Source organism: Phalacrocorax aristotelis, chromosome 5 (assembly GCF_949628215.1).
Source record: "Phalacrocorax aristotelis chromosome 5, bGulAri2.1, whole genome shotgun sequence".
Taxonomy (NCBI): domain Eukaryota; kingdom Metazoa; phylum Chordata; class Aves; order Suliformes; family Phalacrocoracidae; genus Phalacrocorax; species Phalacrocorax aristotelis.
This window is the reverse complement of record NC_134280.1, coordinates 65,923,434-65,950,338: the sequence shown is the minus strand read 5'-3', so window position 1 is coordinate 65,950,338 and position 26,905 is coordinate 65,923,434.

The window sequence follows — 26,905 nt, the reverse complement described above, 5'->3', positions numbered from 1 at the left end:
AACCCTTAGGATTTCAGTGCAAAAATCTGACCCTGTCTCTAGCAGGAAGGCATCTGCTTGTTTGATATGAGAGCCCATATAGGAGATTCCCAGGCATCAAAATTATAAAGCTTTGATAGTGACAAGTGGCATATTATACCTGTTTCAATTACCTAGCTTTCATTATTGCTGACTACTGGACCAGAAAATTTCATACATGAAGCAGCTGCGTTATTGAAGTATCAACAAAATGAGGGATAATAGATATATTTTGCTATAAAATGCTATAAAACACATGACACCTAGATCATTTAAGCATATGCCTCATTTTTGGTTGTACTAAAGGATTTCTGAGTTGATGATGTTGAACACAGGCAGCGTATCACAGAACAGGTCCAGCTTTGGAGCACGTTTCTGGGGATATCAAGGGGAAGAAGATGATCAGAAACAGTCAGCATGGGTTAACCAAGGGTAAATAACATCTGACCAACCTGATTGCCCTCTATGATAAAACATCTAGATTTGTGGAGAGGGGGAGAGCCGTGGTTGTCATTTACCTTGACTTTAGCAAGAGTTTTGACACTGTCTCCCACTATACTCTTGTAGCCCAGTTAAGACCTTATGGTCTGCATAGGTGAACAATTAGATGTGTAAAAAAAACTGGCTGGCTGGCTGGGTAGAGCTGTTAATGGCCATTCGTTACCTGGATGGGGTAGACCACCTGGCAGGGGTCTGCCAAAGTGGTACCTCAGGGGACTGTATTGGAACCTCTCCTGTTTAATGTCTTTTATAGATGTTCACTCACCTCCTCCCATGATGAGGAAGACATGATGGAGCTCAGCGAATTTGCAGATGACTGTAAGTGGGGGACAAGCCGATACTCTCAACAGCAAGGGTGATAGGGCTGCCATTCAGACGTGCTGGAGGAACGGGCCAACAGGACTATGATGAAATTCAGCAAGGATAAATGCAAAGTCCTGCATGTAAGAAGAAGTAACACCTTGCAAGAACAAAATAGGCTGTGTTGGTTTTGTGGTCCCCAACCACAAAACTGGCTGGGCACCATCTCTGCTGAAAAGGACCTGGGGCTCCACGTAAAGAGCAAGCTAAGCATGTGTCAGCAGGGTGCTCTCACAGCAAAGAAAGCCAACAGCATCCTGGGCTGTATCAACAGAAGCACAACTGATGGATCAGGGAAAGTGATTATCTCCCTTCACCTGGATCAGTTTAGACTGCATCTAGAATACCCTATTCAGATTTGGGCCTCCCGATTCAGGAAAGACATCAACACACTGAAGAACATTCAGCAGAGGGCCATAAGGATACTCATGAGGCTGGAGCACTGGTCCTACAAGGAGAGACTGAGGAACAGGGCTTGTTCAGCCTGAAGAAAAGCCAACTACCGAAGGAGTGAACAGCAGCTTTCCAACCCCTGTGAAGAGGTCCTCAAGAAGTCAGAGCCAGGCCGTTTGCAGTGGTGCATGGTAGTAGGATGAAAGGAAATTAGTGTCTGTAACGATACTAATTCTAGAATAGGTGCTTTTGCAGGAAGCATGAAAGGAATTAATCCTCAGGTTTTATTGAATGGGTAGGAAACCTTCTCATGGCTTTACAGTCTGTCACGCATTTCAAAATGCTGTACTCAAGGGATTCTTGACAGAAGTCCCACAGGCTGAAGATGTCCCAAGAATTAAGAAAATGTTTAAGTATCTTGAAAACACCTTTTTTCTTCTTTGTCCCCTAACCTGCAGTACATAAAGTTTGTCTCTACATGAGGATATGAACCACAGTTATTACAAATATCTCACAGTGGTTTAAACTGCCAATTTTTAGCAAAATAATTGCTCTTCACAGTCATGTCATATTTCCTCAGTATAATTTTTGCAAAAACATGTTTTAGGAATCATTCATCAACACATTTTCTCAGCAGAGGTTTACCTAAATAGTCTGATTTCTGATAACTATTCCTGTTTTGGGAGGACATAAACTCTGAGGTCTCCTGGATTAGCATGTAAATTTTTATTTTCACTTTCAAGTTTGAGTCCTTGTTTGCTCATGTTACAACGTTTTCCAGCTTTGAAGGGTTATTTCCTTTGCTAGCCACCAAGCTGGGAGAGTTAAGATGTGAACTGTAACGTTTGAGAAGAAAGCAGAATAATTTCAAAGCTCAGAGACACTGACCCTTTCCCTCATACCTTGAGTTTGGCAGAAAAAATGTAGGCTTATTTTCAGGTTGTTTGTTAAGGTAGGGTCATGTCCCCTAAGTCCAAAGAACGACTTATCTGAGATCAAGTCACAGTGGAATCAGCACCAGCAGAAGGAAAACACTTTTTTCACTTTTCATTATTTTAATTTCATCAGATTTCATTATTTTTCGCTTTTCATTATTTGGAATTTAAGAACAGTTACATGATAGCCAGCGAAGAACAAATCTAGCGATTTTTACTTACCTCCTTCAATTGCAACCAGACCAATTGGGTGAAGCAAATGTTTAAATAAAGGACGATAATAGGCATTATATCTCTTAGCTTTCACAACTGTGAAATAAAAGAGGGTTCTTCGATCAGATGTCTGAAATCCACTCTTCTTTGTAAATAGGAAGTGCAAATGGGGCTTAAATGGAAGAGTATTCACTCTGCAGAGAGGGTTTTATCAAAGGCAAGCATCTCTTTAACAAATGTCCAAAACACTGCTGTGGATGACATAACTGGTAGCTACTCAATAATTAATATAAGTAAGCCCATAATTATAAGGTTGCATCAATGCAGTACCAGAAAATTAAACCAAGGTGGGGAAAAAGAAAAGCCACAGACCATTAAAAAGCAAAAGGCTACCTTTTGAAATCTTTTGCTTTCAAAACCCCAGTTGGTTTGGGGTTTATTTTTGATCTTCAAAGAAAATATATTTTCATTCACAACCCTTGGATGCTTACAAGAAGTTGTGCTGTTCTACTCCTGGTTAGAATCTCGTAGCTAGTGTTGCCTCATCTACACTAGTAAATAAAAAATGGACAGGAACGTATCTGGCACAGTATGTTTCATGTCTGTATAGTTGATTTCTCTTACCTTCCAAAACAGAAAGGCTGCAGCCAAAATACTTATTGTAGATATTCCCTAATTCATGCCCATCCTCAGAGTGAGTCTGGTAATTGTCTGGGAGATTCCTCATTGTCACAAGACAAGGCCATGCCAAGAGCTGTGCTTATAACTTAGCAGCTGCGGGAAACAGTCCAAGACCATGCCTTGGCACTATTTTGTTTATCGCTAAGAAGCAGTTGATGAGTTTAAGTGCATAAATGCACAATAACAAAAGGAACATATACCATTTTCTTAATCTTTTTTGAGGAAAAATTATTAATAAATATTGCTGCCTACATTATGAGGACAGGCCTGCGAACTTCTCACTGAACTGGTGGGTATGGGCTGAAGCGGTCAAAGATCATATTACCTTGTTTTGAACTGAATTATGTTGATACAATTTCAACTATTTGAGAAAAGTTATTCTTAATCTGCTCTGATAATATAAAGAAAATAATCCTATACAGTTATCCAGCCTTTTAGAAAGAGCAAAATCTAATTTCTGGCCTTGCTATACTATTCTGATATTCAATTTTTTCTTTTTCCCTTTTAATATGCCTCTTTCTGATCTGTTGTCAATGGATACTGTGAAACCTGGCTCTCCTTTAATTGATCTCTATCACAACCTTGTTCCACATATCTGACAAACTTTCCACAATGCCAAGCATATTGTGTTACATATTTCCAGCTCAGAAACACAAAATATGTTTACAGAGTATCAGATAGCATCTTCCTTAAGCTAGAAATATAAAATTTATTAAGATATTTGTAAGGAACCATTTTGTCACTTACATGACAATAGCAGCAGAAATTAACTCCCTGTGAGATTTCACAAAATCAAGGAAATTCTGCATTTTCAGTCAAGCCGTCGCACATCATGCAATGTAGAAGCTGTGCACAAGGTACCTCTGGGAAGCTATTAGCTCACACACTCTGAGTTGCTTTGTCTAAAAATTATTCTTATATGTGCCTGAAGAATTGTGGTCCGTTGAGCTGATGCATGTTGAACATCTAAAACAACAAAATTCTTATGCCTTCACACTGAACAAATCATCTAAATATCTTCCGTCTGAAACTCCTCTTAGCTGGATCAGTTGCTGTCCTACAATTTCGCTGTAGATCTCCCAGTCTACAGAGGTAGATGTGCAAAAGGGATTTATGTGGCTGTATGCACTAAATTTTCTTCTAGTCAATGAAATGTGGAACATTAGAGGTTGCTGAAAACTTTAACCTGGAATGCTTCAAAATATAATTCATTATCTTATTGACAAAGTCTTACCTATACTTATAGATCGTAATTGCTGTTACAGAACCACATCTTAAATTGGAGGAACATCATTTATGCAGAGAACAGTTTGTCTACAAAGCTCAAACCACCTGCAGACCCACTAAAACAAACTGATTTATGCTCTTCTAGTTGGACTCCAGCCCTGCTGCTTCCTCCATTCCCTACTCCCTACAGTAGCTGGGACTTGGATCAATCGACTCCTCCAAGCCCAGGTGGACTTTATCAAATCTCTTACTACAATCTGCCAAGCACTTCTAATCATATTAGTGATTTCCCATCATATAATATCAGTAATTATATTATTAGACTTGGGGTTTTTTTCCCAATCTGATATAAAATTACCTCTGCATATTAATAACTTTTCTATCATGAGACTTTAATGAAGCAGAATATCAATGAGATGTGATGGAGTGGAAAACTGTTAGTCATATAAAAGATGTTCACATTCTAGAACAGACATGTTGTTCTGCACTATTAGAAAAGGTTTTCTTATAATGAGCAAAGGTCTCTCTCTCCCCTTTTTCTGCTTTCATTTCCCTCGATGTGGGACAACTGTAAAACTTTATTTACAATTCATATGGAGAATGATTAAATAGCTTTCATTATCTGTATGTTGAACAGCACTGCAAATCACAAAGGCATTCACTTGGTAAGAAGAAATTACAGTGATATTGTCTCATCCTCAGCATCATTTGTTACTTTAAAAAACCTAAGAAAGTATGTCAAATGGTGGCAGAGACTGTAGTTTCATCTAAAATAAACTTATTAAAGAAGAGATATTTTTTATTAACAAGTCAGAAAACAAATGATTAAACAGCTTTCTCTCTGTCTGAATACCAAACAGAAATCAACGTACATTATACAGCAGTGGCAGCTGAGATTGCAGAAGATCCAAGGATGGCATGAAGACTGTGATTTACTGAAAATATTTCACCAGGGCAACAGCCGTAAGATGAAGTCTAGTTTGCCCACAGAATACATTCCCTTGCTCTTTTCAGTATGAATTTAGAAAACTTACTTGCATAAACTGTAAAAAGCTGGTATTCTTGTTACAAATCCATAACTGTCGAGCTAAAAAGAATTGTTTCTACATCCTAAGCAGGTGCTCTAGAAAGCTTTTTGGGATTTTATGTATTGCCGCTCAATGGCAGACAATGTTAACAATTTTTTTTACTGCTGGTTGTGACAATTACAGCAATAGAAAACTTAACTGCAGAACACCGCGTTTCTATAATGTCCTTGCAACACTCAAGAGAAAACATCATGAAAAGTCTACGTTCACCCAGTTTTCGTTGTGATTCACAACATGTCAGCTTGATGTAGGTCTTCATGGATACAGCATACAGATAATCCAGATCTACCCATCCAAATGATTAAAGGGCGATTTCCATTTAACATTACTATCAAAGCTATATAATCTATAACGTGCAGCAGCACGCATGACAGCTGAAGTACTTCAATAAAGCATGCAGGGTTTTTGGTTTCCTATAGCTGTTTGTCACAAAGATGCTAAACTGCACCCAGGAATCAATTTCCCCAAAACAAAACTATAAGATTTTTACATGGTTTCACAAGTTACCCCTGGTCTACGTTTTCATTTGCTGATTTAACCTGGTGGAACTGAAATAAACAGAAGAATGCAGGGCACGGTGGCTGAAACTTAAAAAGGATACAGCAAAATGGTGGTGATATGTCACAGAAACAAAAAGATTCTGGATGATATATACTAATCACCATGAAATAAATAATAAAAAACATCAACTAATTATTAGAGATCATATTCATTCTATTACTTCAATTTTAGTGATATAATTGGAAATTATTTAGCATTATTTTTTAGCATACTAACTGACCAGCATAACACAGAGAAACCTGTGCTTTTCCGAGTGGCTTGGGGAAAAGATTCACGTACCTCATACAGATAATATACCTTCCACCAGGCAGTCCCTGTGTTTGTGAGCCTAATAAAAGTAAATCTAGAGAAGCCCTGGATAAAATAAGTGTACTGCAGGTGACAATCAAGTAGGAAATATTATGGCTGTAGACAGACATAAAGACAAGTTCCATCCTGATTTATAGTATGTAAAATGGTACCGGCTACAGTGGAGAATACTTACAATAAGTCAACACAGTTTATAGGTGATGCAAAGCAAAACAAATGCTTGCTAGGTCTAAGTGATACATTTTATCGAGGTAAAAATGCAAATCCAGAGAGTATACCAACACTCAAGAAAATGCGTTTAAGCTGCAATTATTTATAGTGCGCAAGATATAAAGTTTACTAAGTACGTCCCTCATGCTTTCTTAACTATTGTAAAATGACGTATTCACCATCTGAAGTCAGGTGAATACTTCCAGGCTGTGTCTGCAGTAGTTTAAATAAACTAGTTTAACAGGAGGGATGATTTGGGGCAGTTCCCTAGCCCCAGTGCGGGTGGCACCTTACCGCTCACTCTGTTGCAAGTCTGTACCAGCCTGTACCACACACTACAACCAGTCGGAATGGGGAAAAGTAAATTGGTTTTTTAACAAAAAGTGTATTTCAGGCGGCAGGAAGACTTTACAGCTTCTCCTTGCATCTACGGTCTAGCTAACTATTTTTCGCAAAAGTTTAGCGGGGTTCTCATGGAGTATCAGAGTTTATGCTACTCCTTCAGACCTTATAGACATATTACAGCACAGGTACAACATAATTTCATAAGTGGCGTGTCTTAGTCTGCCATGGCAGCCCACAGTAATTCCCAGTGATGGTCATGGAAGTTGCATTCAGATCTTGCAGAGGGAGATGAGAGTTCTGTAATGTCACATGATAGCAGAATTCTTAGTAACTCAGGATATCCTCTCTAATTATCAGAGGCTATTATAATTTATTACAGTGTATAGCCAAATAATTTTAAAAGGTTAACCCTCCTCCTGGAATTTATAGCTGTATTTTCTCTCATGCTCCCTTTGTTTTGAAGTGCCCTGTTCTGTTAATGTTCAGGTAATAAAATTTTGTTCTGTGTTTTTAATAGTTATACCTCCTCTACACCTCCAAAACTTGGACATAGTTGATCATAATCAGCAAAAAGTCTGACACATTTCTAATGAAAGTTTCAAGCAAAAATGTGGAGCCTTGTAGAAATGGGATTATCTGGTGATAATTGTTTGGTTTGCATTACATACCTTTTCTCTATGAAAGGCCAGGCATCTGACTCATTCCTAGAAGAATATGTATGAGGAGGACCTCATTATTTCATTTGGCATTTGACTAGGTAGGACTGTCACCGGCTAGAATTTCATCCAAGGCCGATAATGACTCATGGAGGCTTCATTCACATTATTAGATGAAGGAAAATCCCTAAACGTTCAAAAAATTATTAGAACTTTCTACAAATAGCTTTTGGCAACGTTATCAATATATTTATACTGGTTTAATATTATTTTAGGATTAGGAATTTTGAAGGATTCATTCTTTTAAGTCTTGTCAGAGAGCTCTCTTTGCAGTTACAGCCAAAAATGTAACTGTTTAGACCAAACGCGCTACCTAGAACATAATTTTAGTGGTTTTATGTATGTACATAAGAACATAGTTAACAGACAACTCCAGATTAGCTAAAATACTTTTGGGACATAGAAAGAGGCCTTATGTTATAATAATTATTAATCTCTACACATTCCAGATAAAATAGAAATTCCTTAAATACTTTTGCTGAGCAAGTCAAATAAAACAAAAATTCACAATCTGAAAAAGACAAGAGACAATAGAAATCACTTATCAGGAACACATGAAGCCAGATGTGTACAACAAGCTTGTACCACAAAGTCAGTGTTAGCTGTTACTCAGGGTGCCCAGAACCCGTATTAGGAAAATATCTGAAAAAAATGTTGAATGGGAGCTGTATGATTTCAGAATTTGGAAAATGTAGTAAATGTACCTGGCTTAAGGACTCTGCGTAGCGATGGGAGAATTTTGGGAGAGGAAGACTGCAGGCATGGAAGGCACAACTGGGCCAAATACAACATTTTTAACAAGTTAAAAATAATTTCTTTTAGAGTCTGCCGCATTCCGGTGTTCTGCCTCCGTACATGAAAAACACTACTGAACTGGGGCATGTTAGTGCAACAGGACTATATACTGCTAAGAGGACTGAATACGAAAGGGGAACTGAGAGAAATTAGCGTACAAAACACGGGTAAGTGGTGACTGAAAGATGTGAGAAAATGTGGCAAGAATTTATTAGAGCAGACCACCGATCTATAAAATCCTGCACTAGTACAGAAGAGAAAACGCAGTTTAAAACTGAATAAAAAACAAAGTGCAAAATGAGGTCTATTACACTATAATGTTAATCTAAACAAAAAAAAAAGTACGTGAAAAAATACTGACGGGTTTCAGTACACAGTCTGACACGTTCAGTACTTCATCCTTTGCAGGAGAAAGCCACTGTTGCATGTTGACTGCTAGAGTGTGTTACAGACTTCTTTATTTCTTTTCCCTATATAAATGTCGTAGAGGAGGGAACAAGTCTCTAACTTTTTTTTTTTTCCCAAATCATTTAGTATGATGTCATTTAGTACATCTGATATAACTGCAGCAGTGTTAGTGGGATGGAAACACAAGGTATGTCTATACCAAAATGGAAGTGCAGGCTTAAGCCCCCACTGCTAACTAGCAATTCAAACTGATTTGCTTTCCACATGTTCTGCAATCTGAACGATGAGAAAACGAGCTGTCTCTGATCCAGCAGCCTTCAAGGGCCAAAAGTAGAAGAGAAACCAGAGTTGACATTGGGAAAATTATATGTGTATTTAGAGTCTAAAGCAAAGAATAATTGAGAAAAATGTCAACATGAAATAGAAGGTAATTCAGATTTCTAATTCTTTTTGTGCTTTTCTCTTCCTATAGGTAGTCTAATGTTAAGATCCAAACATACTCACAGTAACGTTTTACAGTTTCTCTCTGAGCTGAACATAGAATTCCTCAGGTGACAATTCGGTGTTCCTTGTACAACTTATTTCCATTCCAAAAATGATATTAAAATGCTTTGAACAATTATTCAGCAGTGTTGAATATCCATTACGGATTCCTTTTATGCTCCAGACCTCCTTAAACAAGATGCTTAATATATTTAACAGCCACTTTGATGAGCAAGGACCAGCTACAAACAAGATATTATTTTTCTCCATAACAAGCTTCAACTTAAATAAAAGCTGATGCTGCTGTATAAACATCCACATATGGTGCAAACTTTTTTAAAGGTAAACACATCACAGAATCACAGAGAGGCTGAGGTTGGACCAGAGGTCATCTGGTCCCCTCTGCCTGCTCAAGGATCATGGCCAGGTGGCTTTTGAATATCTCTAAGGATGGAGACTCCATAGCCTCCCTGGGCAACCTGTGCTAGTTCTCAGTTGTCCTCACAGTGAAAAATTATTTCATGATGGTCAGACAGAACCTCCTGTGTTCCAGTTTGGGCAAGACCATCCGTCAGGACAAAGTCACTGTAACCAGCTCTCAGAAGACAGTAGATCTACATCTAGTCTTTTGAGTTGGGTTTTGTTTTTCCTAATAGTAGTATAATATTCAGGACAAGGTCACATTGTGCAGAACTACATTTTAATGAGAAAAGGGAGAAAAGGGCTCTCCTGACTCAGATTCACAGAAAGTGCTTCTCAGCGTGATCTGTTGTTCAAAATAACAACTACATTGTGAAGACTAATGTCTGCATTCAAACACCTTCCTTTCTGTGAGGAGAGCTTGAGCTGCTGAGGGTGGTAGCTCCATGGACTGTAAGAGATCAAGATTCATAGGGTCAAGCCGCTGAGTTCTCCGTCTCTTATGTGATCCTCCTGTGAGGTTAGAGCAATGCAAGCCCAGAGCAACCCTATTAGCTGCTGGGAAGATGGAAGCTAAGTGACAACTTCAGAGATCCACACTTTATTGTTTGGTAATGACTATGCCAGTGTCTCTACAGTCATTAAAGATCTTGCTAACAGAAAAGGCTTCCAGTCTACTTATAGAAAGTTCAGAACATTTCAGTTTATAAAAACATATAAAATCACAAGAAACTTCACAGCCAGTGGACGTTGTGCCATGACATTCTTGATTACGATTTTTTTCACAGGTCTTTACTCATACAATCTCACTCTTCCTTCCTCCCTCTGCTTCCATTTCATGTGGTGGAAATTGTGTTTAGTTTCTCTCCACTCTTCTGGGATTTCAGATCAGCTGAAATGGAAGAAGGACAACAATGTATGCTTGGATGACTAAAGAAACACCAGTGATGTGAAAGAGGCTTTCAGGTGAATCCTGATATCTGTTCTGCTTTTTAAAAGGGAAAAATTAAGGAAAATATTTTCCCATGCTCATCTGCCACATGTGGACATGGTTTTTATTTTTATATGCTTTAATCACAGGAAAACATACGTTCTGGAAATGTAGTTATGGGCAGGACCATACAGAAGGACAAAGTCACTGAAACTGTCAGAAGAAAGTATGTCCTACTGTTGATCCATCTTCAGAGTTTGTCCTATTTCTAAGGGGATTCACAAAAGGAAGAGAGAAATTTCGATAACAATTAAATAATTAAGAACAAAGCTTGTATGTTTGTAAGACTTTAGGCAAGAAAGAAAATAACGTTATCCAGCTCTTAATGTAGCTTAATATTTAATATACTGCCCTTTTGGCTTCAATCAACAAAAATTAACACTAACGAACTTGACGTCAGGTACACTGATGTAACACTTAAATACCATGATAATCTTAATGGATCAGGAACCTATAAGAATAAAAGTAGTTGCTATTCATGGCTAGAGTCTTTGCTTCTTTTCTTGGATCAAAATAAGATTCAAGGGTTACAATCACTTTTTCATTGTTGCATTGATCGTTTAATACAAATGCTTCTCCTGAAAATTGGACCATTTTCCAGGCATTGGAAATTAATCTTCCAGCTCCACAATTAAAGACACCATGCTGATGAATGAGGCAGTAATGCTGATTTACATTCAGCCGTTATGTGACTCAAAGATATGATGTACAATATCTTTGCCTCCTCAGCAGAAGCAGCAGGCAGTCTCTGAAAACCATTGTCCGCCAGGTTTCTTTGTATCATTCTCACTGAAAAACCTGTAATGCTTCAAATAGCAGGGAATTTGCTAATACTAGAAATAGTTTCCTTCTTTATTACCTGTTATAAAAGCAAATGAAATGCTTATTGATGACATCAAACTGATGGTCTTGAAGACAGATTATTTATTTTACTCAGAGGATTGTCACACCAGAGGCAGAAGCTGGACCAGTTTTCTTTCCCGCTAAAGCAAATCAGCCTTGGCCAGAAACAGCTGTTCTGAAAAGCATAGAGCATATTCATCTTCAGCCCTATTCAGTTCTGGATCTCCGTGTAGGAACGGCCGACAAATGTGTTAATTAGGGACAGTCTAATTCTGTAGATGCTGCTGCCATTGGAACAGAGGCCTTAGGATTTGTCTAAACTTGACAAGCACCTATCATTTGAAACAAAATGGTGGAAGTGCTTGAAGAACAGGCACGTGAGAACCTCTAATGAAATTATAAGGGCTTTCCGCTGTGACTTCTCCTTTTAGGATAAATCTCTTTACCATTTACAGTGGAGATCTACTGCTCTTTAAAAACCATCTGGTAGCTTTCAGATTTGATTCAGAGTAGGTGGGGGGTGGTAGGAAGCAGGATGAAGAGGAGATTCCTACATCCTCTAGGTCAGAGCAGGGATTTACCCAAGCCTAGCTGTGGGAGGATTTCAGGGAGAGACAGGGAAATGAGGCAGATCTCAGAACAAGTTGTTGGCAGGGATTTTTTTCCTGTTTCCCCTCACCTGGGGCCAAAATCTTCCAGATTCAAGCCTGTTTGAGTAGAGGGAGAGGGAAACTGGCCAAGCTGGGCAGATCCTGGAAGACAAACAGGCAGCAGAATTGGGGAGAAGGGTGCAAGTGAGTCCATTTTTCACCACCAGCTATGCTTTTATCAGCTGGTTTGAACAAAGGCACTGAAACTGCTTATACTGAGGAGGAAACTGCAAACCCAACCAGATGTCCGCCAATCTGAGCAACCTGATCTAGTTGAAGATATCCCTTCTCTTTGCAGGTGGGGTGGACTAGTTGCCCTTTAAAGATCCCTTCCAACCTAAACCATTTATGATTCTATGATTCTAATATATTAATTACTTTTAAAGTTTATGGTACATGGTTTAGCTACATAGAATTCATACTGCGACTGCTCACATACTTCTTATGTCAGATACTCAGCATTTATTTTTTGATAGCTATGTTATGTGATTTGTGATCTAAGTCTACGGCCTTTATCAACTTCCAGACTAAATAACCAGCCTTTTTTGAAACTAGGAAAGAGTGAAGAATAAATTTATGGATTAGTAATTATGTATGGTAGAACACGTGGAACTTCAAAGGGTTACAAACATTTTTAATGAATTCCTCAGAGTTATAAAAAGTCCATAAGTAAAATCAGAACTCCCAGTTAACTAACAGTATGCTTTCACTTGGAAAAAAAAAAAACGGCACAGCTGCAACTGATATGTAACTTGGTGAAGTTAGAAACATGCTATGTTAACACTGGGCCTTAGTATTTCCTGCCATGTGCAGTACACCTTGTGCTTTTAATCTCCTTCCCCCCAAAATTGAAGGAAATAGGGGATATTTAAGAATTGTAGGCATTATAATACTGACATCATATTCAGATGATTAAACCTCTTCTTCACTGAGATTTAAGATCCTGCTGAATAGCTCATCACTTGTCTGCAGTTAATATATAAAAGGCACATTTTGACATAATTTTAGAAAGGATAAATGAAACTGTCATAGAGGGTTTTGGTGCTTAGGAACAAGTATTAACATAATTGCTCTAAAAATATTTAAAAGAGCTGAAGGTCACTTCCTGACCCTTCGTATCTAAGAATATACTGCAGTTGGCCTCTGTCTCTTGACAATAAACTGATCAAGACCGTTGCAATATCCAGATATAATGCTGTCTGCCAATGCTGCTGAAGTTACGGATTTATCACAGGAATTGCCTTATCATTCCTTCGTTTTGGAGTTTTATAACTCCATTAATCATCCTTTAATATTAATACAGTAAATTTGGCATCATGTAAAATGGGATTTAATTACTAGATTTTTTTTCCATTTGTGGAAGGGACAAGTCAGACTATTTTCAGTTTTCAGAAAACTACTGCTTTTAGATTAGAGGTCAACATACAAACCTTAGCAGATGGCTAACACTCAGCATTGCCCATCATTCTGCTTTCTTGCATACATGGAATACAAAAGAAAATCACAATTAAGCAGTCATTTGAGTCCTGCAGAGTCTTGCATACCTGCTAAAAAGCACTGACAAGTCAATGGATCTCTCACATACACAAATTTCTGTTTCGTACTAGATTAATTCACAGCCTGTGCAAAGCTGTCTGTGTCCCTCATGCCTCAAAGGGCCCTCGATTCAGGGAATTTGAAAGGCAGCCACTGTTCCTGCTAAGATCATTAAGAGATCTTGGCACTTCAGAAAATCAGGCACTTTAATGTGCTTCTTTGTGAGGCCCAAGTGCTACAAGGATTCTTGAACAGCACCTTTGAACTGGTTATAGTTAATTCTTCCAGAGGTGAATTTTGCTCTCAGTACGTAGTCATTAGGTTCTCAATGCTAGTATGCATATAAAAATACATTACAGATCAATGGACGGGGATGAATCTCGTTCCCTCTGCATGATGAATCTTAATTGCATTCTCCTCCAAGACTTAGATCTCCCCATAGGAGAGCTGGAATCACTCGTTTAGACGGGAGAAAAGAGCCATTTTTCTGAATGGGTTTCATAGCAACAAAATCCTTTTAGATCCAGTCAATAATGCTGCCGCATCCTGGCCTAATGAAACACAATTTTGTATAAACAAGAAGACACAAATTAGACAGTGTGCTATACTCAGTTCTAAGGGAACACAGGTCATGATATGCGGCAGTTATTCTTTGCTTTGCATCTTCAAAATACTTCAGAAGCAAACTAATTAATCCTCTAAGTAATTAATACTAATTATTTAGTAGATGATAATTATGGTAGTCTATTGCTTTAAACTAATTAGTTGTAAATGTTTTCATGACATACTATAATGTTTTATACGCAACTGTTATGGTCTGTTGGTTTATAATGTGTATATTATACACATTAATGATGTTTATACCAAAATGGTTCACTGTGCTTTTATACGACGGGTCACAACTTTTAACGTATGATCAGATGAAACCATACACAAGCTGAAGGACTAGGTTCACACCAGGACTTGTGTGCTGGGATTGCCATTACACTAACTGAAATCCAGAGCACAGAGTAAAGCATTTAGTCCTCCTTACACTGTGCACAGAAACAGCGACGACTTCAAAATTAGGGGCTGGAGCAAAGTGTGATGATGCACAGTCAGGGCACAACACACCTCAGCAGCTGTGCAAGGATGACCAAGGCCAAAAAATGATAACTGCAGCCCTGTACGTGCTGTTTACAAACGCTGTGTAGGGCATAAATCAGCTCTAGGACTTACTGACATATATTCACACAAGCTTGCTTTCTTTTTCTTAAGTCCAGAAAGGGCAATTGACTCCGGTTAGTCCATAAGTAAAAAGAGAGACTCACAAGCCCATAATAGAGACAAGACAGTCATCTGAGACTGAGACGCAACCAGAATATCCTATGCTGCAAGAGGGAGGGCGCGCTCCTGGGTGACTGGCGATAGGGGCTACAACCCAATTCTGCAAAGGGGAATCAAACCCAGTCTCCCACATGCAGCAGGAATGCCTTCTGGGCGTGCTTTCAGCAGAGCTTTTCCAACAGATTTCATCAAGTGTTTTCTATGGCTGAGGTGGGCATTGAAACGCCTGGCTTGTGAAACCCAGCAAGACTTTGGGATGAGGAAGGCCCTGAGATGGCACTGCCAGGCCTGAAGAATGTCTAAGCATGTGCTGGAAACACCGGCATCTTTTTGCCTTTGACTATTGCTCTGACAGTAAACAGCTTCCCGTCATTTGAACGGCAGTAGTACTTCAACAGCACAACAAAGCAGAGCTTTAGCTTTAAAATGAGTTTCAAGTACAAAAAGCACAGTGTCAAAAATTACTTCATAGAGCTCTGTGTTTTGTTCTCCCCCCAGTGACTCCACACCAAATCTGACAGGCTTGCAAAACAAATGATTTTTCTAAATGTCATCTCTAGCATACAGAATCCCCAAGATCTGAAAGTCAGCCTGTGTTCACTGTACCTCTTGCACCATTACAAATAATAATTTTGCAGTCCAAATCTGAAATTGAAGTTTTGACAGAATGGAATTCAGCTCTGCTCTCTACAAAATCACTGGTTTAGTACAAACTATAATAAAAAGTTAGATTCCTGCTGCAAATTAAGTATAAATGGTCAAAGACCACAAGGCTACTTTTTTTTTTTTTTTAAACATACACACATTTTGAGCATTCCTCTTCAAACACAGAGTTTTACTATTTAACTTACTCCAATATAAAAGAATTATCAGGAAAATAAATTAATGTGAGGCTGAAGCCACAACTGCTCCTTACTCTAGATGTATTTGTAAGAGTACAAAGGGGATCGATTCACTGAGTTCACAGTTCAGTACTGTAATGCTTCTCTTTCACACACTACAGCCTTTTAAGTCTAGAAAAGTCCATTTTAACTATGTATTCTAACCTCCTGTTTAGCACTAGCTGGTTTTCATGCACTAATTCCAGCTTCACAGTCCAACAACTGAGTTTGAACAAGACATTTTCTTTCAGAAATATAACCAGTCGTGATTTCACTATTTCCCAGTGATGAAAAAATACATCAGGACTCTTTGTAAACTGCTCCCATTTGTTATTATCCTCACCATTTAAAATATACACAGAATAACACTCTCAAAATTCTCTCTTGACTTTTAGCCTTTTGTTTTTCCTGGACATTTCTGCCTGCCTGCCTGAAGCCTTTTCTTATCAAATTTTGTGCTTTATTTATATTACTGTCCTTTAAGTCTTTATAAAGAGAGTCCGGCATCAATCCATCCATTATTTTGCCAGAGATCACATTGTGGCATTGCTGTCCTTTAACTTAAACAAACCAACCTATCATGGTACTAGCCAGATTCTAATCCTTGAAATGTCTGTGTTTTCCCAATACGTATAGAAAAATCAATACTAACAATCCAGAGAGCTCTTTTTCTAGCTGTTTTAAAACTCATTTGATGAAGGTTAGGTTTTAAAATGTTCAATTTATGTAGTTAGCCTTGTAAGGGAAAGCACGTCATCGACATTTTAAAATATGTTGATATAAATATGTATCAACATATTTGTAATATTACATATATATATCTCTCTAAAATCCATAACAGTATTTTAGAATTCGTACCATGGAGATCAATGGGACATTTACAGCCACAGCTCTACCGTAATCTGAGTATAGATGTTTAAGTGACACACTGATATTACCTAGAAAAAAGCTTTTGGGGGATTCTTTATTATTTTATTGTTTTTCCAAAATGCCCTGTTCAATATTTTTCAACATTTATCGGCATATCTGTAATACTGTGTGTTACCTGGAGCTATATCAGTGGACTCTGTCAACTGAACATTTTCCGAGGAAAGTTTTAGATCACTCTAGTAGCTTTTAAGAGGCCTCTAAGTCACACTTCTTTATGACTTCTATTTATGACTTTATATGACTTCTAGTCATATAATAAAACGAAATCAGAGGTAGAAAGCATCATCAGATGTCTCCCAGTAATTGTTCGCTCAAGCTCACAAATGTTGGCATGCTTAGTTTTCCCGATTATCCTTTGGCAACCTGGAAAAGTTACCTTTGCCTAACTATTTTAAAACACAGTTCAATTAAGTGAAATGCAAAGTCAAATCTGAATGTGATTTCAGCGGGCTTCTGTAAGTATTCAGTCAGCCAAAAATGTGGACCTTACTTACCCTCTGGATGAGTTCAACGAAGGTGCACGAAGCATGCTGTTATGTTGGCCGCGTTGGCCTGAATATATAGTTCTCCAATGAGCTGCTGCACCCTGAGGAGAAATCAGCATTCAAAGCATATCTGAAACTCCAGAACCATGCCTCGAAGTAGCCTTTTGGACTTTTTCAGATTACCTCCCCATAATAGAAGAATAGGCTGTGCATTTCTCTGCTGAAGAAACACATTATAGAGGAACTTGGTTTTCCTCCAGATCTTGACTGACATGTGAACAAAGTGGTCATCAATGAGATGACCAAACCACAAGAAAGCAGGTGAAAGAGCCTGTAAAATAAGCAAAGAACTTGCTTTTAAATGAGCAAAAATTATTTTCCCAGACACAGAAAACTCTGAGTATGAGTGAATTATGCTGTTCATATTTTCATATTTAGGGAGATATTTTTTTCTTCAGGGTACGCTTATGGAAAAAAAAAAATCTACTGAATCTAATACTGATGAATCCAGTTGGATGATACACATTTTTAATAGTGTTCTACAGTTGTTCCTCAAAAAAAGCTCCTTATATTTTTATAGAGAACAATGAGTTTTCACACAAGCTTTATTCTTGTTATTTTAGGATTTCTCTTTGATTAGTTCACTTCTGTTGGATGCTCAGATAGCAGTGGGAAGCCAAGAGAATATTTTCTCTCTTATCTAGCAAGAAAATTGAGACTGCCTTTCCAAAACAATCCTTTTTATAATAAACCATGTTTTCTTTGTCACAACAGGATTAAAGCTATTGTGTTAATTCCGCATAATATATGGGAGAGTTTTTCAGTAGGCAACTTCTTCTTCATGCACAGTGAAATTTTGTCCTTGAATTTTACTTCCCACATAGACACTGTTTCTATCAAATAAACATTTTAATTTTTTTCCTTGACAGTTCTAAAAGTAGTTTCTTCCTCTTCTTCCATGGAAACATTCTATAATCTAGATTCATCCTCTTGTAGCTCAAATGCTGGAGCTTCTTGCCTTCGCCATTTTTTTTCCTTATTTTGTCCAAATTGCAGCTCTTTCATTTCCATCGAATCACCCTTTCAGCTTGACTTGTCTGAGTGTCTTCAAGGCTTTCTGACACTTCCCATATCAGTATCAAACTCCTCATATTTATCTGAAAAGATATACATAGACCTAGTGACCTAAATGTCTCAACTTTCATGACTTACTGCCATCCTCCATATTCCCTTCCCCCCCCCACCGTTACTAGCTTCCTTAGACTTGAACTATCAACCTTTTTCCTAGAAAAAGAACAGCACTTTCACTGCCATAGGAGGCTAGGCTGGGAGAGCTGGGTTTGTTCAGCCTTGAGAAAAGGAGGCTCAGAGGGGATCTCATCCCCACGTACCAGTACTTAAGGGGCAGCTGCAAAGAAGATGGACACTCCTTTTTTACAAGGAGTCCCATGGAGAGGACAAGGGGGAACGGACACAAGTTGCTCTTGGGGAGATTCCGATGGGACACCAGAGGGAAATTTTTCACAGTGAGGACAGTCACCATTGGAATAATCTCCCCAGGGAAGGGGTTGACTCGGCCACGTTGGACACCTTCAAGAGTCGTCTGGACAGGGTGCTGGGCCATCTTGTCCAGACTGCACTCTTCCTAGAAAGGTTGGACTAGATGGTCCCTGAGGTCCCCTCCAACCTGGGATTCTGTGATCTTTGTTCTTCCAAGACCCTCATCAAAGACTTATTTTTTAAACTTCCTAGCACAGAAATTCCCTCAAGAGACAGTGAGAAGTACTTACTTATTCCTGTCCCTCACCATAAAATGCATAAAGCAAACTTCATGATCTCCTTCCACTGGAAGGTTTGTCTTCTTTTAAGACTAGTTTTCTCTCTCTTCATGATCTGTTCCCACCATGTTCTATCACCATTCTCCCTGTAACAAGTTTATAAACATGAGCCTAATATTCTTAAGTGTATCAGGTGCCAACCACTTTTTTTATTACCTCAAAATTTGTCCTGATAAGTGTGGCTTTTTCCAAAGAAAAGACTAGCTGTGTGTCAGGATTATTTGGCTTTTTCAAATTTCATGTTCCTGTTATAATTCATTGAGATATTAGAGCTCTCCAAAATAAGAAAAAAGAATTTAATGATAGAAAGTACAGAGAAACTAACAAGGTTTTCCTTCCATTTCATACAAATTTTCTTGAGCTCTTCCTTGCAGAGAGGAAGAATACCTGAAACACAAGCCAAGTTTTGCAAAAATTCATACAATTTTAACTATATTAATAGCAGTGCTTTGTTTACATTCCACAAATGAAGTTTTTATTCTTTTCATTCTAAGGGAAAGTTACAATTCTTTACAAACCTGAAGAGAATTTATTTCAACAGTACAACAAAAAAGATGCTCACAACAAATTTGAACTGCTCGATATAGCTGCTGTTTCATGATAAATATTATGTCACAACCACCTTACATCCAGCCCACAGAAATCTCAGCTGAGCGTTGAGTTGGACTTGAAAAACACTAAAGAAAAAACAACCCCAAAATCTTTAACTGTTTTCATTATGAAAGCTTCCTCTCTACATTCTCAGGCTATGACCTTGCAAGGTCAAGGAAGTACCTTGCTAGTGTGGGCTGTAAATGCATGGATTATATATGGCTTTACCTGCAGCAATGGATTTCTATAACTGTAATAACTGCAGTAGAGATAGCCCATATTTCCAATGATCTGTAGTGAGGGTAGTGGAATTTCTTCATTGAGAATACTATTTTTTAAAAAAGCTTATTGCTCAGCAGTCCAGCTGAGCTGACCACAACATCATGGTCCTCTACACCAAATATTCCAATTTGTAATAAATGAGTTGGAGAAATAAACACACTTCAAGTAGGTTACTAAAATGGACAAACTGAAATTCGATAATTTTCCTTACATGGAGATAGCTTTTTTGCCCGTAGTCTAGACTGCCTTAATCAATCTGCTCTTTCCAGACTTTCAGAATCACTCTTATTAAAAAATCAGTCTCACTCCAAAAGGCTAGGCCAGTAAAACACAATGTATTTTTGTGAACCTGGTTCTATAGCGGGCTGTGTTTCACCCTCTTCTTCCCTTGTGCAGAAATACATTGCAAATCACTGTCTCCCTTTGCCACCTAGCGGGAAGCCTGATTTTACAGTTGGCTTTAAGCTACTTCCCTGTAAAAGTATGATCATGGCATCCTACATATACATAAAACTTGAAAAGTATCTGTGGTGGGCCTTCTGCAAGCATGGTCAATGTACGATGTGTGCCTATGGTCTAAATTTAGGGAGAGTTACGCAAAGAAGGCTTTGAGGTCTTGCATTGTTGCTCCAAGGGTAAATGTAGCTTTTGAAATAAATCAGAGCATTTTTCAAACCCTTACATAGCACGCAATATCAAAGTGTGGTTCATTTCTGAAAGATCCAGAAAGTCCTGGCATACTTACTTGCATTATTAGGATATGTTTGCTTGTAGGTTCCCCTCTTCTGAAGTTATGTTGGAATACCATCAAGTCTGTTCTTCCTCAAATTATATTTGCATGCAAAAATTGGTATGGATAAAGATGAGAAAAACTGTTAGAATTTGCTTAAAATTTCTTGGCCTTATTATGGAAGTTATGACACTTTACGATCTATGCATTTAAAGAAAACAAAACCTTTCCATGTATCTGTTAAAGTCTCTCACTGCCCAGGTGGGTCAACAGCAGAGACCAAATGCTGGCAGTTGTCACCAGTGCTGTGAGGATGCAAACAGTAAGAACTCAAGTCTTACTGGGCTTTGCTGAGGCACAAAAGAGTCAAGTCAATGGCCATTTTTTTTACACATGCCTGGAATTAAACTGGTTGCAAATGGCCCAAATCATACCAACTGAATCTATGCTATCAGTGTTGCGGACTATTTTTTTTCTTGTTTTGGCTTTTTTTTTTTTCTTAAATCATTTCATACATGTTGGATCTTTAAGAAGTTACCAAATCACTGCAAAGCTAAAAATACAGATTGTTAACAGCCGAGTCTTCTCTTCCTCTGGATGGGATAAACATACAACATGAGATAAGGTGGAGAGACAGATTTGGGAAGCTTGGCTGTGGAGGCTGGCCTCAATTTCTTCAAGACATACCTGTGCAGTCTTAGCCAGTACAGAAGCGTGAGCGCAGTGGAACACCAGGATGTTGTTCCTTGTGAGCTACATGTTCAAAACTAAGATCATCAAAAAAGTCAGAAGAACTTTTTGGAGTCAGAATATATAACTACTAGAAGAGATTGACTGCAGGAATTAAAAGAAAATGCATTTAGCAGGAATTTGTACTATTATTTGCAACTAGTACTTGAACCTGTAGTATATCAACATCAGCAACTTTAAAAATTTACAGAAACTCTCCAGTACACATAATGAATAAAACTCTGGTTTGAGCAGAAGTTCACAGACACAAGCCAAACAAAAGCAAGCACCTACTGCCAAGTGGTGAATATTCAAGAGAACATGGATGTCAGAACCTTAGCTATTTGTTACCAGTCTTCTTAAATCAAGTCAATAGAGTTTGGCATATTCTATAAGATGTACTCAAATATGCTGTGTTATTGCTTGTTCTATAACAGGTAAACAGGATAACACGGTGCTCTCATCTGCTAGCTTACGTGAAGCATCATGACATTTTTCAGGCTGTTACACAGAAAGGAAATTACCCATGTCCTCATGTCACCCTCCTACAGAACAGATTTATTTAAGCACAAATCTCCCCTCCAAATTTCCATCTTGAGTTAATATCCTTCTGATAGTGCCTTTTCTCTAGACGAGGGAATCAAGCAGCCATTCTTAATTCTTAGAATTTGATAGAGATGGAAATGGCGCTTTGTTACTTTGTCAGCTCTGTATCAGCTCTTGGGTTTGGTACTTTTCCAGTATTCCAGTGAAGTTAAAGACAAGGGAAATCAAAGAAAGTCCTTAATCGTGTTCCAGAATATCACAGTTATTCTCAGCTTGGCATTCATTGAAATATTACTGGCATGAGTTCATTGCCTGAAGATGCAACTTGCAAGTGGAAATGGGTCACGGAAGATCCACACTTGATTTGCCAAAGGACTGCTCTGATGAAAAGACAGAAAATGCATTTGATTCATCTTTCATTTCCCCAATGTCAATTCAAGTCCACTATGCAAGGGTAAGTGATTAGAAAAAAGAAAAAAAAAAGCCTAACAGCTTTTAGCGTTTCTGCTGAGCTCAAGAAATGTCTGTATTCTGCTGAATGGTAGCAACTTTTGGAGACTTTCCATCCACTGAAGGCTGTTTCAAAAGCACTTTGATATCTGTAATAGTTTCTCCTTCCCTAGCTTGTCTCCATTCCTCAGGCAGATATCCATATTTAGATTACACATACCATACAATGTAATAATCAATGTCATTTTTAAAAATGCTAAGCAAATACTTTCCTTGATCTCTGCAATAATGGCCTGTACCATTACTATGAGTTGTGGCATCTTCCAGTTACATAGAGCATATTGTAAACAAGGCCATAAAGGAAGTATGCAGTTCTGTGATTTATAGTGCACTCATCCAAATTATATCCACTCAGGTGCGACAGTTAAACATGATGCATATTGTGAGAAGTGTTGGACTGGCATAACATGAATAGGTAAGTTCAGGCTTACAGGCTGAGCCTACATCTACACAAGAGGGACTCCTGTTACTGCACGCAATCTAAACAGAAGGTGGTGATGTTAGGAAACTCCAAGAAGTCATATTTTCCTTCTTCCTTTTTTTTTTTTTTCACGCTTCCCCAGTCAAGCTGAGTTTTTAAGTTCATACCTCACTAAATAATTTCTCCATGCCAATCACAATTTCTAAATTAGTTTTTTTAAACTTTTTATGGTAATTTCCACACCACACGTGGTAACGTAATGTGCAGCCCTCAGTGAGGAGGTTCCAGATTCTTAGGACGAAATGGCGGCTGCATGCAGTTAGGCTAAGACCTAACAAAATAACCATAAATCGGTGAAGGAAGTCCTGAAGTGATCATGTGCTCCATAGTTCCTTATCAGTTTTGTCCAGCAGGCTAACCCTCAAAAGCTTTCTTCCTTAAACTCAGCATGTTGCAAGTTTCCATAAGAAATTAAAATGTTAGTCTTATAGCTGCATTTCTAATCTCTCTCAGCTTAGTTTCTATACTAGGCTTCCTGGAGTTTTCTAATAGCTGACTAATGCAATGAGGAGGAAACAACGCAACCTCATGAATTTATTGTCTTTTTCCTCACCAAGAGAGATCACAGTTTAAAGGACAGCTTTTGGTTTAGCTGACCAAACTATTCAAAGGACTGGAGTGGGAGTCATTGCAATCCATTGAAGCTAAAGCAATAAAAGAATGCTTCTTCCAAAATACAAGTTTTATACGCTTCAGTGTCCTACAGCTATCTGTAATATAACTTGGAATTGACAAACTGTTAAAACTGATCTTGAAATGCACTAATGTAAGAATATGAAGAAATAGTAAGAATATAAAGAAAATAGAGATGGAATGAAACAATGTAGATAATAATAAGATGAGCATTTCATCAAATTAAGATGTGCAATTCAATGGCACATCCTTGACCTAGCCATAAAATTCAAATGTATTTTCAAGTATTTATGAATTGTATTCAGCAGATAATTGGTGATAGGTTTGTACACAGAACAATAAAATATTATTAAGAGCTCAGCATCGGTCCAGAACATACAACCGTAACACTGAAGAATTTTAGAATTAATGCTGACGTTGCCAGGAAAGAACAATTCTTACCGATGTCAATACCTGAGAAGATGTCTAAGCATGGACAGCTAACCTAGAACCTTAAAAAGCTTTAATACTATAACACATATTTTTTTTAAAAGCATTACTCTTATAGTAATTTCTGTATTTTGGAATTAAACCGCTCCTTTCCCCCTGTATTTCAGCATCCCACCTGATTCATTATTACTCATAATGAATCAAAATGATTACTCATTCAGATACTCAGCAGATGTTATAGGTATTATCACCTATACAAAAAGAATTCTGTAAGAAAGCAACATAAGCTATATATCTTACAAAAACTTCCCTGACATACCACTAGCACTTTATATAAAGAGGGTTCCTATAGTAAATCAGAAAGCATCATTTTCTTATGTTGGAAGATCCGGGAACCGAAGCGCATAATAATGCAAGTACAATTTAGGACAGGTCAGGCAGCATAGTTAGTAATAACTATGATGACAGAGAGAACGTTCGCACAGCGTCTCCCCCTCTGCTCCCTGTTCTCTCCCAGATGATTGCAGAGACCCAACCTGTATACTGTTTCAGATAAGAAAGAGGTGAGGAAAAATAATTGTGTCAATTTTTAACAAAGCCAGGTATCCATCCCTGGGAGGGACAGGCTCCTTAAGTAGCTTGCCAACCGCCAAGGATTCAAACAGTATCAGGGCAATACGGACAGACGGCTCTTGATGGAGTCTACAGGAGTGGCACACCCAGTATTACCTTAGCTCAGAGGTGGGGAGTTGGAAACAATCACAGACTATTAGATTTTAGTTAGAAAAGAATGTTCTTATAGTACAGATAACTTCTTAGCCACTCTTCTCAATCTTAAATGTTTATTTTACCACAATACTTACAGAGCCTCCACTTTTATTTTCCTTTCTACCTGTGCCAAAATTGGATAACCAAGACATGCCATTTCAGACTTTCAAGCTTTATGCTCATAGCAAGGACTAACCATGGAGGCTGCAAACAAGCGTGCAAAATTATTGTGAACGTTAGCATTCTGAAAGGACAAGCAGAATCGAACCACAAAGACGTTACATTTCAAGCTAGTATGGTGTAATTGAGAAAGATGTATACTTATATAATTATATTCACAAAATATTAATGACAGATTAACCACAGATTACTAAATGAGAAGGTAATAAGTACATTATTGTTGATGAAGAACACAGATAAAGTATTGGCCAAAGGAAAAAAATAAGTGGGGTTACATCAAACTACTACATTTGTACGTAACATTATCAACCGAAACTCTTGGCCTTCAGAAAGAAGGAGCAGGCATGGAGGGCAACTGCATTCGATAACAAATCTAGTACAGAGGGGAATAGTCAATACAAAGCAGGATGGCCGTAAAGTTTGGAATGGCTTAAATTGACCTGAAGCGTGGGCACGCTAAGCATTTCAGCACTGAGAGGTGGAAGATAATGAGCCTGTGGGGGAAAAAAATCGGATGGGAAATTTATTCTTATAGGCTATACGTTGCAAAAGTTTGAGCAGGAGTAGAATGTAACATGGTGGCGGATAAAGCTGAATACTCTTGGCACTCTGCTTGAGACTGGTAAAAAGAAAATCAAAAGAACGCAAGATCAGATTTCAAAAGATACTGAACAAGTTCAGCTCTGGTGTGAGAAGGTGAAACTGCCACAAGGAATGGTTCTCTGGTACAACAAGGCACATTTTGGCTAAATACAGGTCAAGAAGACTTAGGCAAAATTTCAGGACATATGAGAGTCTGTAACATTACAAAAATTACTGGCGTGTGTCTATAGGAAGACTGCTATTTTCTCCATTTTACTCACAATTCATCAGCATTTCCTGAGAAGTCTTGGCCTGGACCATGCAATTCATTTATTTGCAGATCACATAACTTATGCATAGGCTTCCATTCTCTGAGCAGAACATAGTTTTTAGAATCCATTTTTTCACAGGAACGCTTTGAGCAAGCTTTTAATGTGCTCTGTGTAATTCCAAAATTCTTTCCATGATTACTGATACCACTGGGCTTGCTCACTATAATATTTAATGACGGCAATTAAAAAAAAAGAAAGGTGACAGTCTTTTCTGGTTTTCACATACAGACCTTTTCACTTCCCTACCATAAATTCTGCAAGGTCTGAAGGTGGAATAGGTGGTTAGGGAAGAACAAGCTTTATCCTTTCTCTCATTTCCTTCCCCAGCGTTTGAGAAAACTCCATTCCCATGTAGTAGTATTCTTTAAATGTTGGGAGCCATATTCTACATCTAGCTCAGATCTGATCTGGCCTACTTCTGTTCAGGGAATTTCTCCACAGTTGCAGCCACACGGCTGCAGTGTCAAAAGTTTACATGTGCATGAAGGACAAAACGAGCTTCCCTTGCTTCTTTTATCACTACCTGGTAGCAATTTGGGCCATGATCTTTAAAATATTTAACTTCAGCTACTATTTTGGCTACTGAGAAGTGCAGGAAATACAAGGGAAGATCTCTTATAATGCAGGATTTCTTGTGAGGCGGCAGGACCGCCATGGAGTTCCATGAGACAAGACAAAGGTGGTATTTTATTTCTGAGGTACTATCCCTATTAAGTATCAGAGAGCCATCGTAAGTAAAAGTAACACTAGAGCTTCCCCAAAGGATCACAGCATTCTATCAATTTCAATATTTTATATCTTATCTTTGTGTTCATATTTCCTTCCACTGATATGAGCACATTGCCAAAAGTAATTAGATTTTTATCTACCGCTAGCACCGTATAATGTTCCTACTTAATTTAATGGAGTCTACGGTCATTAAAGATATACAGAACTCTCTTGCCCTTGTTCTGCATTTCCCTCAGTTTG